At 37.3% G+C, this 12,817-nt stretch overlaps 1 non-coding gene across 1 annotated transcript; it reads right to left on the bottom strand.

Moving 5' to 3' along the window:
- Positions 1–8,474: 8,474 nt before the first annotated feature.
- Positions 8,475–8,581, bottom strand: LOC124159905. Its single transcript, XR_006865065.1, has one exon. It is a non-coding gene; the product is annotated as a U6 spliceosomal RNA (small nuclear RNA).
- Between the last annotated feature and the right edge of the window lie 4,236 nt (positions 8,582–12,817).

Raw genomic sequence — 12,817 nt, 5'->3', positions numbered from 1 at the left:
AATGTATGGGCGGCGAAGACGACCCCTCGAGGAACGGCAAAGCCGTTCCGAGTAGTCGAAGGTTGGACGGCGAAGCCGTCCGGTGGGGGCAGCCGGCGAAGCCGGATGCGGGGGGTTTTAGGGGGCGTAGCCCCCTAACGAGCGGCGAGTCCCATCTATATACAGCCCTTGTGGTGAGTGACTGATGGATACAAATTCCCGACCACTTCTAGAAGTGCTGGAGAGCTGAAATTTGGCACGCGTGCGGGGAAACCGAAATGATCCGGAGGAAAAATCCGAAAACCGGAAGTTTCCGCCACGTGTCGTCGCTAGGACGACAAAATGGCCGAAATCGGGCTTTTTCCGGTGACCGTCTTTCGGTTTTTATTTTACTGCGCGCGAACCGTGCGTGCCACACGAGTTGTTAATGCATTTTTTGAAAGCTGATGAACGTAGGCACGTAATTAAGTAAATTTATTAGTTTCCATTTGAGAAAATTACAGCCAAATCGGCGTCCAAAAATTGATTTTTCGAAAAAAATTTCAAACTTTCCCCTTCCCTCAACTTAATTTAAGGTGTTGGACAACGAAAATGATTATTATATATGCTGATAACATCGTCTACGAAATGTAGGTAACACTTTTCTTTCATCGTGCTTGGTTATTCAGAAAAAAATTAAAGTATTCCGAAAATCACCGAAAATTACGATTTCCAAAAGATTAACACAATGTTTTGTCAATTTTTACTCGACTGATTTCTTTCAAACTTTGTAGTTACATACAACTATGCATTGTCTTTCAGAAAACATAAACATCTAGTAAATGATTTAATGGGTTTAAACGCGAAAAAATAAAAATGGCGGGCACTACTCACTTTTTTCGGGGACTGGTTTCCTTTTTTTTGTATTACTCCTGAAATATGGAGTTCATAGGGCGCACTACTGTTAGATATGACAGTAAATGAATGTAGCCATATGGTATCGTCATCTTTAAACCCCCCGAAACCCCCTAAAAATTAAAATTTGCATATAAGTAGCCTTTTCGGGTATTTTTCGTCACGATTCCGCCACTTTCCCAAGCCTTGCCACTCATCACTACGGTATTGATGTGGACGACTGATGACCCCTGGTAGGACAAACCTATAAACCCCCGGTAAACCCACATACACCCCCCTAAAAATAAAATTTTGCATATTAGTCTACTTTTTGGGTACTTTTCGTGACTATACCACCGCCCCCAACGATTCATCCCCACGGAAATTATTTGAACGGATGGTGACCACCTGGAATACACACATAAACCCCCGGAATCCCCCTGAAATACCCCCCAAATGTAAAATGTGACATTAAGTCTCCTATTTGGGAACTTCTCTCAAACATTACGCCGCACTTCCCGTCCCCTCTGAGCTCTAGATCCGAAATATTTGGTGAGGGCGAGCCACCGTAAACCATACGGGAAAAATACCAGAAAACCCCCGATCACCTCCTGGAACATCGCCAAAAAAAAATTAAAAAATTTAAAGTCGCCTTTCCGAGTAGTTTTCGTCACAATTTAACCAGTGCCCCCACCACTTATTAAAACCCCTGATAAGCCCGTGAAACCTCCCAAAACCATTTCCTAATAAATCGCCTCTCCGGTAAAAGAATCGTCAGACCACTGTTCCGCACCCCTAGGACTTATCGGCACGGAATTTATGAGAACGATTTCTGACCACTGGTTTAACACAAGTATAAAACCCCCGGTATTCCGTTGGAACCCCCGGCAAAGAAATGAAAAACTTGCCATTGAGTCTTCTTTTATGGGTACTTGTCGCCACTATTACTCCGCATTGCACTACCCATTACAATCATCGCTACGTGATCACTGTGGATGATTGGTGACCGCATGCATAACACATTAAAACCCCCCGAATCCCCCAGGGCACCCCTCTCGGTGGAGAAGAGCATTAATGAGGACTAAGCGGAGCAGCCGCGGGGGGCTCCTCAATCCCAAGGCGGCGAAGCCGTTCCGAGGAGTAACTGGCGTAGGCGAGAAGGAGCTTCAGTAACCCTCGGGCGGCGAAGCCGCCCCGATGTTCAAGCGGCGCAGAAGCTGTGGACTCCCCCCATCTCTGGGCGGCGAAGCCGCCCCTCTAACGAAAAACGGTGAAACAGCTCCGAAATGCCTTCGCCCTCTGGGCGGCTATGGCGACCTTAGACGAGGAACGGCGAAGCCGTTCCGAGTATTAAGCGGGGTAGCCCCGGGGGGGCACACTCAACCCATGGGCGGCGAAGCCGCCCTTCAGCGAGGAATGAGTGGGGCGCCTCCCTACCCCCTGGCCGGCGAAGCCGGCCCCTAGCTGAGGTGTAATTATTCGAACTTCAAAAGTCTTCGAATGACCACAAAAGTAGACGGCGAAGCCGGGATCGGGGTTTTTAAGGGGCGGAGCCCCTTAACGAGCGCGCGGAGCGTGCGAGTCAATAATGTATATAACCTACCAGAAAAAGCAGAATTTCAAAAATCAAAAGCTGTAAAATTTCAAAATGCAAATGCAAATTGTTCACGCAAGAATACTATAATAATACTCAACATTATATTATTTGATGAATAAAAATTAAAATTCACAATAATTACTTCATTACTATATTAAGAAACTACTGATGAAGGCATTAGTAATGAATTATATAGCAAAAACGTGCATTAACACAATTAAATGATAATGTACATTTTTTTGACCCCTTAAGTGCCCAGACGTATCTTAAGATACATATAGGATTAAGTACTATGCAAATGTTAGAGATTTTTTGAAACATTTTTTTCCCGCATCAAATATGATGTCTAATCATAATTTAAGCAAAAAAAGTAAAATATTTTGAAAAAAATCTCCTGGGCATTAATGGGTTAAATCCCGCGCTGAATCTCAAGGCATTGATTGGTTGACGACGACGATAGCGTTTGCTTTCATATATTTCGGTTTGATACCTCATTTCCATTAAATTTAATAATTCGAATGAAGCACAATTATGGGGATTTTCGTGAATCTATCATAAGTATTTACTTTTCTCTTTAATTTTCTCATTGTAATGTGGAGGTCGAGGTTTCCATATTGGCCTTGCTTTTGGTAACTCAGTGACCGTCATGCGCGCTCAAGTAATTACTTCCTCGGAGACCCTACCTGGGGGAAACATGAGATTCCGGTAATATTTTCTACCTTTCTGAATTTTTCCATCAATTTAATGAGTATAAGTGACATATTTTACAAAAAGTCGCAACAATAATGTTACAATGATTGATACTCTTTTGTGTTTAATTTTGGGTACTTAATTTCTGGTGACGCGTCTTTCCTTGCTATTAAATATTTATTAAGCCAATGGTGTCGGAAAAAAATCAGTATATATTTTTCATTTTTTTTCGGCTGTTTTTTTCTGAAGTGATACTTTGACCTCTGGCTCTTTGCATGATCTTGAGAATTAACTTATATTATTTCTTTCGTATCAGAAGACTTAATTATTAAATAACATCCTAAAAGAAATTATTAAAATACATCCTCCTGGATAGGTGTTGTGTCCTTATTATGGATGCCATATTTGTAACTTTCGTCTTTTTAAATAATTTCATCGTATTGATTTTATAATTTCATTATTGTTTTCCAATTCATATAATAGTACATATATTAAATGCAGAATGGTGTATATTTGCTATCAATTTTTAGTAATACCAATGAAGTCCAAGTAAGTCGTAAAAAAGGTATATATATATAACAGACTCAGCTCACTGTAATGATTTCCGGGAAAATTTTTAATATTGCTTGATCATATCTTTAAAATGTTTAAAGAATAATGAAAATACATTGAAATATCGCCAATGAGATAAGCGTCAAATAATTTGGAATTACCCGCTCTTGCATTTTTTTAATTATAAAAATTTCTTGACAATTACAAAGTTAATATTTTCTCAACGCCTTCCTCGAAATGATATTTCTGAGCTGAGAGTCAACTTTTTAGGTCTCCCCTTCGTTGGATTTTCAGATTTTTTTTGTTATATTACCACAGGTCATGCTTGTGGACAACGACAGCGATTGCTTTTGGAGACAATTGTGGAGGTCCATGAAATGGACACCTGAAGGTTACTGCGCCGACAACTAGAGACTTGATTTATCGTGAGGAAGGGAAGAATGAAGATAGGAAGAAAGAAGACACCAAGCCTGAAGATAGTTGTTTTTTTTTTTGCATTTTTTTGTTGCAATTATTGTACAGGGAGTTTGTATATTTTTTATTTATGCATGTATTTTTTCCAGCTATAGATAGGATTTGCGGCAGGAGAGTAGGGACTTTATATTGCGTCCTACCGTGGAGTAGAAATAACTCAGATTAGGCAGGTCTTCGTATATCGTGGCCACGATTCCGTATTTAGGCGTTTAATTAATTCAGGCGTATAAAGAAGTATTTAGGTAGGCAGGGCTGTGCGAATGGATGAATGTGACTTTATGAATGAGTGAATGGAATGTGATTTTATGAATGAGTGAATGGAATGTGATTTTATGAATGAGAGGGTGGAATGTGATTTGATGAATGAGTGAATGGAATGTGGTTTATGAATGAATGAATGAATGATAGTAGTAGTAGTGCTTGATTGTTATGAATTGCTCATTCTTTTTTGTGTAGTTTTTTTATTCTTATTAATTTTGGTCGTAGTGTAGTGCATGCCCCCCTCAAATCCAAACTGTTCCCTCATCGTGGGGAGGGGGTGTAACAGGGATAAGTCATTAATTTACGCCAAATGCTTACAAAATTGCACCCTTATTGGGAATGTTATAGATTATTTTTTCTTTCAAAGTTTATGGTTTTTCCGCATCAGTTGCAAATTGTAAATGTTATTTGATAACATGCAAATATGACTTATCCCTGGCGAAAACAGTTGGTGCATTTGTGATTTGTATTTAAATATGTGAAATCATTGAATATAATATATTATATGACGCTGTGTTCTTTATTCCAGTGCTAAGTACTATTTGCATTACTGTTTTTGTGGTTTTTCGATAATATTGTACAGAGCCTTCTTTTATTTTTGTAACTATTGCTTGTATTTTTGCCAGCTATAGTTTAGACTTGGGGCAGGAGAGTAGGGATTTAATATTGCATCTGACAGTTGTTTAGAAATGACTCAGAATAGGCAGGTCTTCGTATTTGCGACCATGAAAATATAATTAAGTAACACCTTGACCAGAATAAATTGTAGCCATTGCTAAGGTCAATTTGTATTATTGTTGTTGATAATTTGTCTCGATTTTTTTAATGATATTATTTTAATAGCATTTAAAATTATTAATTTAAGAATTTTAAATACTATTAAATTGTGTGCATGTAATTTCTCCCTACTACTTTGTACAAGTAAAGGCAATAAAACTATTTTCTGTATACAATTGACTATGTTACAAAGGAGATGTTGTAAAAATAAAATATTTTATTGTTTATAAAAATAAAATATTGTGATTGGTGACATAAAATATTTTACATGTAATTTTTGTGAAAATTAAAGTGCTGGCACAAATCCAGTAAAATGGAATGTCTTCAAAGCATTGACAAAATTTTACATTCGCCAGTTGACAATTAACCTAAATAAAGTGAACATTTTCAGAAAGCATCCATCAAGTGCAATTACATTGGGCATATATTGTGTGCATAACTATATTTTAATTCATTCAACTGTATGCAAATAGGCAATTTGTTAGCATTGTTAATCCATTTTTGTGATGATAATAGGACATTGTTACACAAAAAGAATAATAACATGTATTTTTTTGGCTACAGTTTAGATTTGGAACGGGAGAATATGGGTTATATATTAATTATATAATGCTGTCGATGGTAAATAACTCAACTAGGCAGGCCTTTGGACATCGTGCAATGAGTCTATATTATGGCGTTAGTTAGTCTATATTCAGGCGTGCATGTTTAGGTATTTAGTTAGGTAGGGCTTTAACAATGGATGAATGTAATTTTGTGAATAAGTGTAATAGTACTGGTAATGCTTGATCAGTATAAATTGATTTTAATAATGTATGTTTTAATTTTTTATAACCATAGGGGTGTTCTGGGGACATAAACATCCCTCATATTTCTCCCCTGGAGGTAACTGTCTGCAACGCATCTGCTGAAAAGACCACAAACCCTCCAGCACTCCAATTTTCAAATTATGTTGTTACATTTCGTATATGTAACGACTTATGTATTCCAGTAATCAATGAATTGTTATAATGCTGAAAGATTATTTCATCGTTAAGTAGCTGAAAAGTTTGTAACGAGTGTATCGTTGTCTGATACCTCCGAAGCGACAACGACAAAAGAGAATCAGTAAAGGCAAACCGCATAACACCCAAACTCTTAGTACCTTTCTGGTTATGTGGCTGATTGAGAACTCGGCAGCGATCTGCCACGTCAGTTCAACCATGGCAATCAGAGCCTCATTTGCATAGCAAATTTGTATTGTGTTTTTTTTAATATCTAACACTGTTTGACAGTAAGATGGAGGGGAAGGGGCTTTGGGATATTAGCCTCGAATATTTATACATATGAGATGAAAATATTCCAGGTTGGGCACGCACAGTACAAGACAATTTAATAAAAATCTTAACTAACTCTGAGGAAGGTGGTAGTTGCCCCTGAAAATTTATTTATTTTCATCTTTAAGTGTGTATTTTACTGTGTGCGCCCAACCTGGGACATTTTTGTGTAACACACATCATAGAGGAATATCCTGAAATATTTATACATATAATGGTAAGCAGGGGCGGATATAGGAATTTCTTTCTTGGGGGGGGAGGCACAAGCGTGACCGTATTCAGGATTTTGTTCCAGGGGGCACAAGGATACTTCGTAATACAAAGCGAACGCAATGATAATGGGACCGTATTAAAAATATTGCAAATTTTTTTGAGGGTCTGGGGGGGCACGGGCCCTCGTGCCCCCCTATGATGGTAAGTTATTAGTTATATTTATATATTGTCACTTCTTGGTAGGGTAAGGTAGGTACCCCAAAAAACCAGATGCAGTAATATCCAGTATTATATGTACATATTTGAGTGTGCAAGAGCAATCTCATATGGTCACTAAGTGTCATACATCGCCGTCGAGAGCGGCGAGACAATTCCCGCAGCCGCTCCCGTGCGAACTCCCGTCCCCCATCCAGCGACGGGCTATGCTGTTATCACGCGAGGTTTGCGGAGAAGGCGCATCGCTGTGTGTCCCCATGTAGCTTCGCGGAAAACATGTAGGGTAGTTGGTAAACGCGGCAAGCGCCCTGCAGTCAGCCGCCTTTTCATCACTGACGCCACCTCTGAACTGCAGCATCTCATCGACTCTGGATCGGACTTGTAGAATCCTGGAGGGAAAACTTCGCTGTCGCTTATATCCTTCATAAGTCAACTCTCTGTTCCTATGACCATGTCTGCGTCCTGAAATTTACACCCGATTTTAGCACTCTTGTTTATAACGCTATGACAGTTAATTGCGACAAAGTTAATGTCATAGTCATAATGTCAAAGTTATGTCATATGTCAAAGTTAATGTCATATGTTAGATTACCTTTCGGTCGGTTCTTTTCTTCACTGTTCATAAGATGAATGTATCACTATGAGAGTGCTAATCAATTTAGATATAATAGCTTTCCCTGAATTACTGCTCCTAAATTTACTTCATGTGATGTGAGGATTTACGCATGTGTGGATCACCTCGGGGTCTACATTTAGAAAACTTTACTCCTTAAAAAAAATCCAGTATTGAATTTTTCGTAGTCACCATCATTATTATGTTGATAAAATAAACTGCATTCTTTTGCAATAATATTGTTTAAAAAATGAAAAAAATTGATCACTTCGGACTTGATCCCTCGCAAAATTCTCATGAAGTTATAGCGCATAGTATAGACCTATGCGGCTACGGAGCCACGTATTGGTAACAGGTAAAAGGTGAGTCCAAATATGAATCCAAAGATAGGAAATGATATCTGCGGAAATCAAAAAGAGAATTTTCTCCATTAAAATTTTTATAACGACAGCAGTGTTAAATTAAGTTAATATGCGTTTAAATGGATTTAAAAAATTGTTACTGCCATCCCATGTAACTGAAAAAAAAAAATTTTGCCGAGAGGTTCGAAACACCTACTTCGGATTACTACCGCGGTAAGTCTGCTCCTTCACCACTAGTCCATCTCACACGTTGACTCAGAAGCCTCGCCTCGCCGGAATTTCTGTTTTGATTATTATCACTAGCCCCAGCCTTCTGGCTGTCTCCAGTGGATTTCTGTAAATGTGGTTTCTGCTATTTAAATAGTCATTTTCTTTTCAGTATTTCTGATTGTTTTTTTTTTTTAATTATGGGGAAGGGATGTGGTTTGGGATTAGGGCCGAGATTGGCGTACGATGTCTGGAGCCTGGGTCCGGGGTATAGTCCCAGAGATCTACTAATTTGTCGTTTCCTGTGCGTGTCAGAGATTTCTTGAATACATGAATATTTGCTTAAAAATGTGGAACGCTTCACGATTTTGCGTGTCATCCTTGCGCAGGGTCCATGCTAATCTTCTCTGTATCGTTCCAATTTTAGTATATGTTCCGCCGAAGCGAGTACGTTGACTCAGAAGGGGATTCATTACGATCTTTGTCAGGAAAGGGAATGAACCAGTATTCTAGTGTCACTAAATCAAACTGAATTTTAACACTCAGTGGCATTATTTGCTGTGATATTGCGGCGGATATTTTATGTGTATGTTTTGTTCGCTATCGCTTATCGAAAAGCTTCAGCGTTAATTGTAAGACAACATACTTCGACGGATCGGCCAGCTTACGAGAGAAGGTAAATTGACTTTCTGGACGTAGATTTATTATCTAGCATGAGCTGCACAATTTATGTGGTATTAAACACTGCACATACCTCGCATACATTTCCCTTTAATGATGTTGTTATAAAAAATATTTCGGGAAGTGGGAATGTTGTTCAAATTTCCCTCCCACTATAGAAAATACGAAAACTCGATTTCAAAACTGCGGCGAAAGTGGCGCCGCTCCATTTGTTGCAATTCTTTTGAATCTGACTGTACATATTGGTATTCCTCACAATGCCCAATGGAAATATGTTTTGTATGTAGTCTCACGTTCGATATATATCGAATATGCTTTTTCTTCAAATATATCGAATTGCTAGAACATAAGATTTTACATCCAAGGACATAGTTGACCAGGAATAATATAGTAGATACCCATAGACTGGAAGTTACACCAATAGGATTGCGGATTTTACAGTACAGATGGCAGTATTTTCGAAAGATCGATTCGATACTTATAGCAAATACGCAAATTTGCATAACTTGATTGCTATATAAGTTGGACCAAAGAAATTTTGGGAATGGGTATATCATGATATTCCTCACAATGCCCAATAGAAATATGTTCTGTATATGGTCTCACATGCGATATATATCGAATCTTCATTTTCCAAATTATATCGATTTGCCTTAACATTTAGGATTTTACATCCACAAGCATTGATGACCAGGAATTATAGAGTAGATGACGATTAACAGGAATTATAATGTACAGCATTGCGGATTTTACAGTGCTGATGGCATTTTAATCGAAAGATCGAATCGATTATTGTAGCAAATACGCAAATTGGCATAACTTGAATAGTATATGCGTTGGACCAATGAAATTTGGTGAATGGGTACAACTTGGTATTCCTCATAATTCCCAATGGAAACATTTTTTGTATATAGTCTCTCATTCGATATATATCGAATCTGCTTTTTCTTAAAATATATGGAATTGTTATAACACATAGGAATTTACATTAACGGGCAAAGTTGACCAGGAATTATATGGTAAATGGCCATAGACCGGAATTAAAATCAAAAGCATTGCGGATTTTACATTACAGATGCAGTATAGTCGAATGATCGAATCGATTATTATAGAAAATACGCAAATTGGCATAACTTGATTCGTATATCCTTTGGACCAATGAAATTTGGTGAATGTGTACATCCTGATATTCTTCACAAACCCCAATCGAAATATGTTTTGCATGTTGTGTCTCATTAGATATATATCAATTCAGCGTTTTCTTAAAATATATCGAATTGCTATAACATGCAGGATTTTACATCCGCGGGCGTATTTGACCATGAAATATAGGATAGATGACCAAACGGGAAGATAAATCAATAGGATTGCGAAATTTTAATTTCACGTGTCAGTATACTTGATAATTCGATATGATTATGGTAGCAAATATGCAAATTTTCGTATCTGTCTAACTAATCATGTTAAACCGAAGAAATTTTATGAATATGTTTATTATAGCATTGTTCATGCTGCACCAATTAAATATATTTGCTTTCCAAGCCCCCATTCGACACATATCAAATCTACGTTTTTGTGAAATATATCATAGAATTTAACATCAACGGGGACAGTTGAACATTCTTTGCTTCTTTCTCCAATTCAAGTTTCTTAACCGTATTCATATATTTATTGTAATCAATTCGTTTTCTTGTTATAAACCTTCCTTAGATATAAAAAATTAGAGCATTGAGAGACATACATCGTCAGTGGAATCCGAACATTACTTCATTATTTGAGACATATATATTCGGATAATCATTTCATTAGTCTCTGTTCGTTTATTTTCTAAAAAGATGTTTTTAATTTCATTTAGTTTGCTGTATTCAAACATCATAAATAAAAAATGGGTGAGAAAATCACGAGGTGATACAATCCTACGGTAAGGGCAGAAATACGAAAAATCGGCTACATTTCATAAGTTCATCTACCATACACTATATTTTTCTACACAACGTAAATCATTCACATCAAAACGGTTTCCTGAAGCATTTATCACCGTGGTTACTAAGAAGGTCTTAAGTAATGTTGACTGTGAATGAGAGTATTGCCCGCCTATTTCACTCATTTAAACGTTATTGTGAATGTTTTATTAGCCATTTAAACCACTCATGTGCACATGACTCGACAACACTTGACACAACTATGTTCCCACCCCCCGTTTGATGAATTCAAGCGCCTATATACTCGTTCTTTTATATATCTAGATAGATTTCATCAAACAATAAAATGAGCCAGATATCGAATTTTTTTATTAATCAAGTAATGTAATATGATGAATTTATTGTGGAAACGTGGTGGAAGATATTTCTTTTTAAGAATGGCCCATATTCACAAGTTTTTTATATTACGCGCAGTCAACAATTTTGTGTATGCCTGCTCTTTTTTCGATATCTTTAATTATTTGGACGAATTAACTTAATTTTCAGTGCAATAAAGAGGAGAAGTAGTAAAAGAAAGCTGTCGGCGTAGATGACAAGTGCTGTTTGTAAAAAATTGGCGTGAATTGTAGCAGAAAACGAGAGAAATGTGCGGTTCGCCGTTTCAGCACGTGCGGAATTGTTCCTTTTTTTTCTCCATTCGCTTCAACCTCACGCCACACAGGTTCGAACGTCGACAAGTAGTAGAAAGGGTTAATATTTTAGGAAGAAACCATACCAAGGATCCCACTTAAGGCTTTGAAAGAGTTATTAGTAAAATTAGAAATTGCAATATTTCCACTGATTTTATTATAATAAAACTCAGTGGAAATACTGCAATGTTTTCCACTGAGTTTCCACTGCAATGAAACTTCCACTATATCTTGCCCAACATCATACAAGATACTTTGAAAGAGCTTATCGATGAAAAAATTTCAGTGGTCACTGATGAGCATGGAAAATAACGAATGGAATGGTGGTGAATGCGCAGTCATTTCCTGTAAATTCAACCTCATGAGCAAATACATATGTACACAGACAACAGCTTTCCCCAATAGCAAGCAAGAGTAGCCCAGCTGGCTCAATATTGTAAGAAATACAACTGACTCTGTCTACCATCTAAATGCTAAGGGAATGCTAAAATCTAAATTGTCTGCTAAGGGAATGTTTGAAACAATCAGAGGTTTGATCAGAGGAGAAAAATCAACAGTTTGAAACAAACAATATTGAGGTTCTCAAGCATTGTCTGCTAAGGGAATGTTTGAAACAATGCTTGAGAACCTCAATAAATATATTCCCTTAGCAGACAATGCTTAAGAACCTTAAAATAATATTTCTTTGATTAATCTGGCTTTGATGTTCCTCGGTCTTCAGGTGCAAGGGTCCAAATTCTCTCCTTGAATTAAGGCTCAAATGTGTGAAATAAAACCAATCTTTTTCAGGATAAAGTATCGAATTGTTTACTTTCACTATATTAAAATATTCAAACCTGAAATAGGATAAGTATTGGTAACAAAATTGGCACTCTTATATTTTAACATGAGGTATCTAGATGGGCACCACTGATTCTATGGCTCTGAAACAGCTTTTGATGGTAGATGCACCACTGATTCTATAGCTCTGAAGCTACTTTTGATGGTAGATAATTTGCTAGGAGGTTTTAATAGTACATAACCTGTGTTTGGCTACGAACAGCACTTAGGCAATAAAGTCGCAATTTTTTCCGTTGAAGGCTACACATCAGAACACACAGAGAAGAGAAGACTTCTCTTGCTTACGGTGCCTTTCCAAATCTTTTTCTATCAAAAGAATGAGAGGTCATTTTACTTTAGTCACAAAAAGTACAATGATTAGTAAACTTCCACATTCTAAAGGCTCATTTGCATTACAAATTCATAAATATGTCATACCATCTTATGAGCAAATCAGTCATTCTCACTATTTTACCCACACGCGCTGTATTGGTTGCATCAATTTGCCTTTCTCAGCATCCAAAGAAAACTCAAACAGTATCTTGTATAGGTACATTACGTACGAAACTTGCTAAA

This window comes from Ischnura elegans, chromosome 5 (assembly GCF_921293095.1).
Source record: "Ischnura elegans chromosome 5, ioIscEleg1.1, whole genome shotgun sequence".
Taxonomy (NCBI): domain Eukaryota; kingdom Metazoa; phylum Arthropoda; class Insecta; order Odonata; family Coenagrionidae; genus Ischnura; species Ischnura elegans.
The sequence above is the reverse complement of the archived record's forward strand: the minus strand, read 5'-3'. Positions and strand labels throughout refer to the sequence as shown.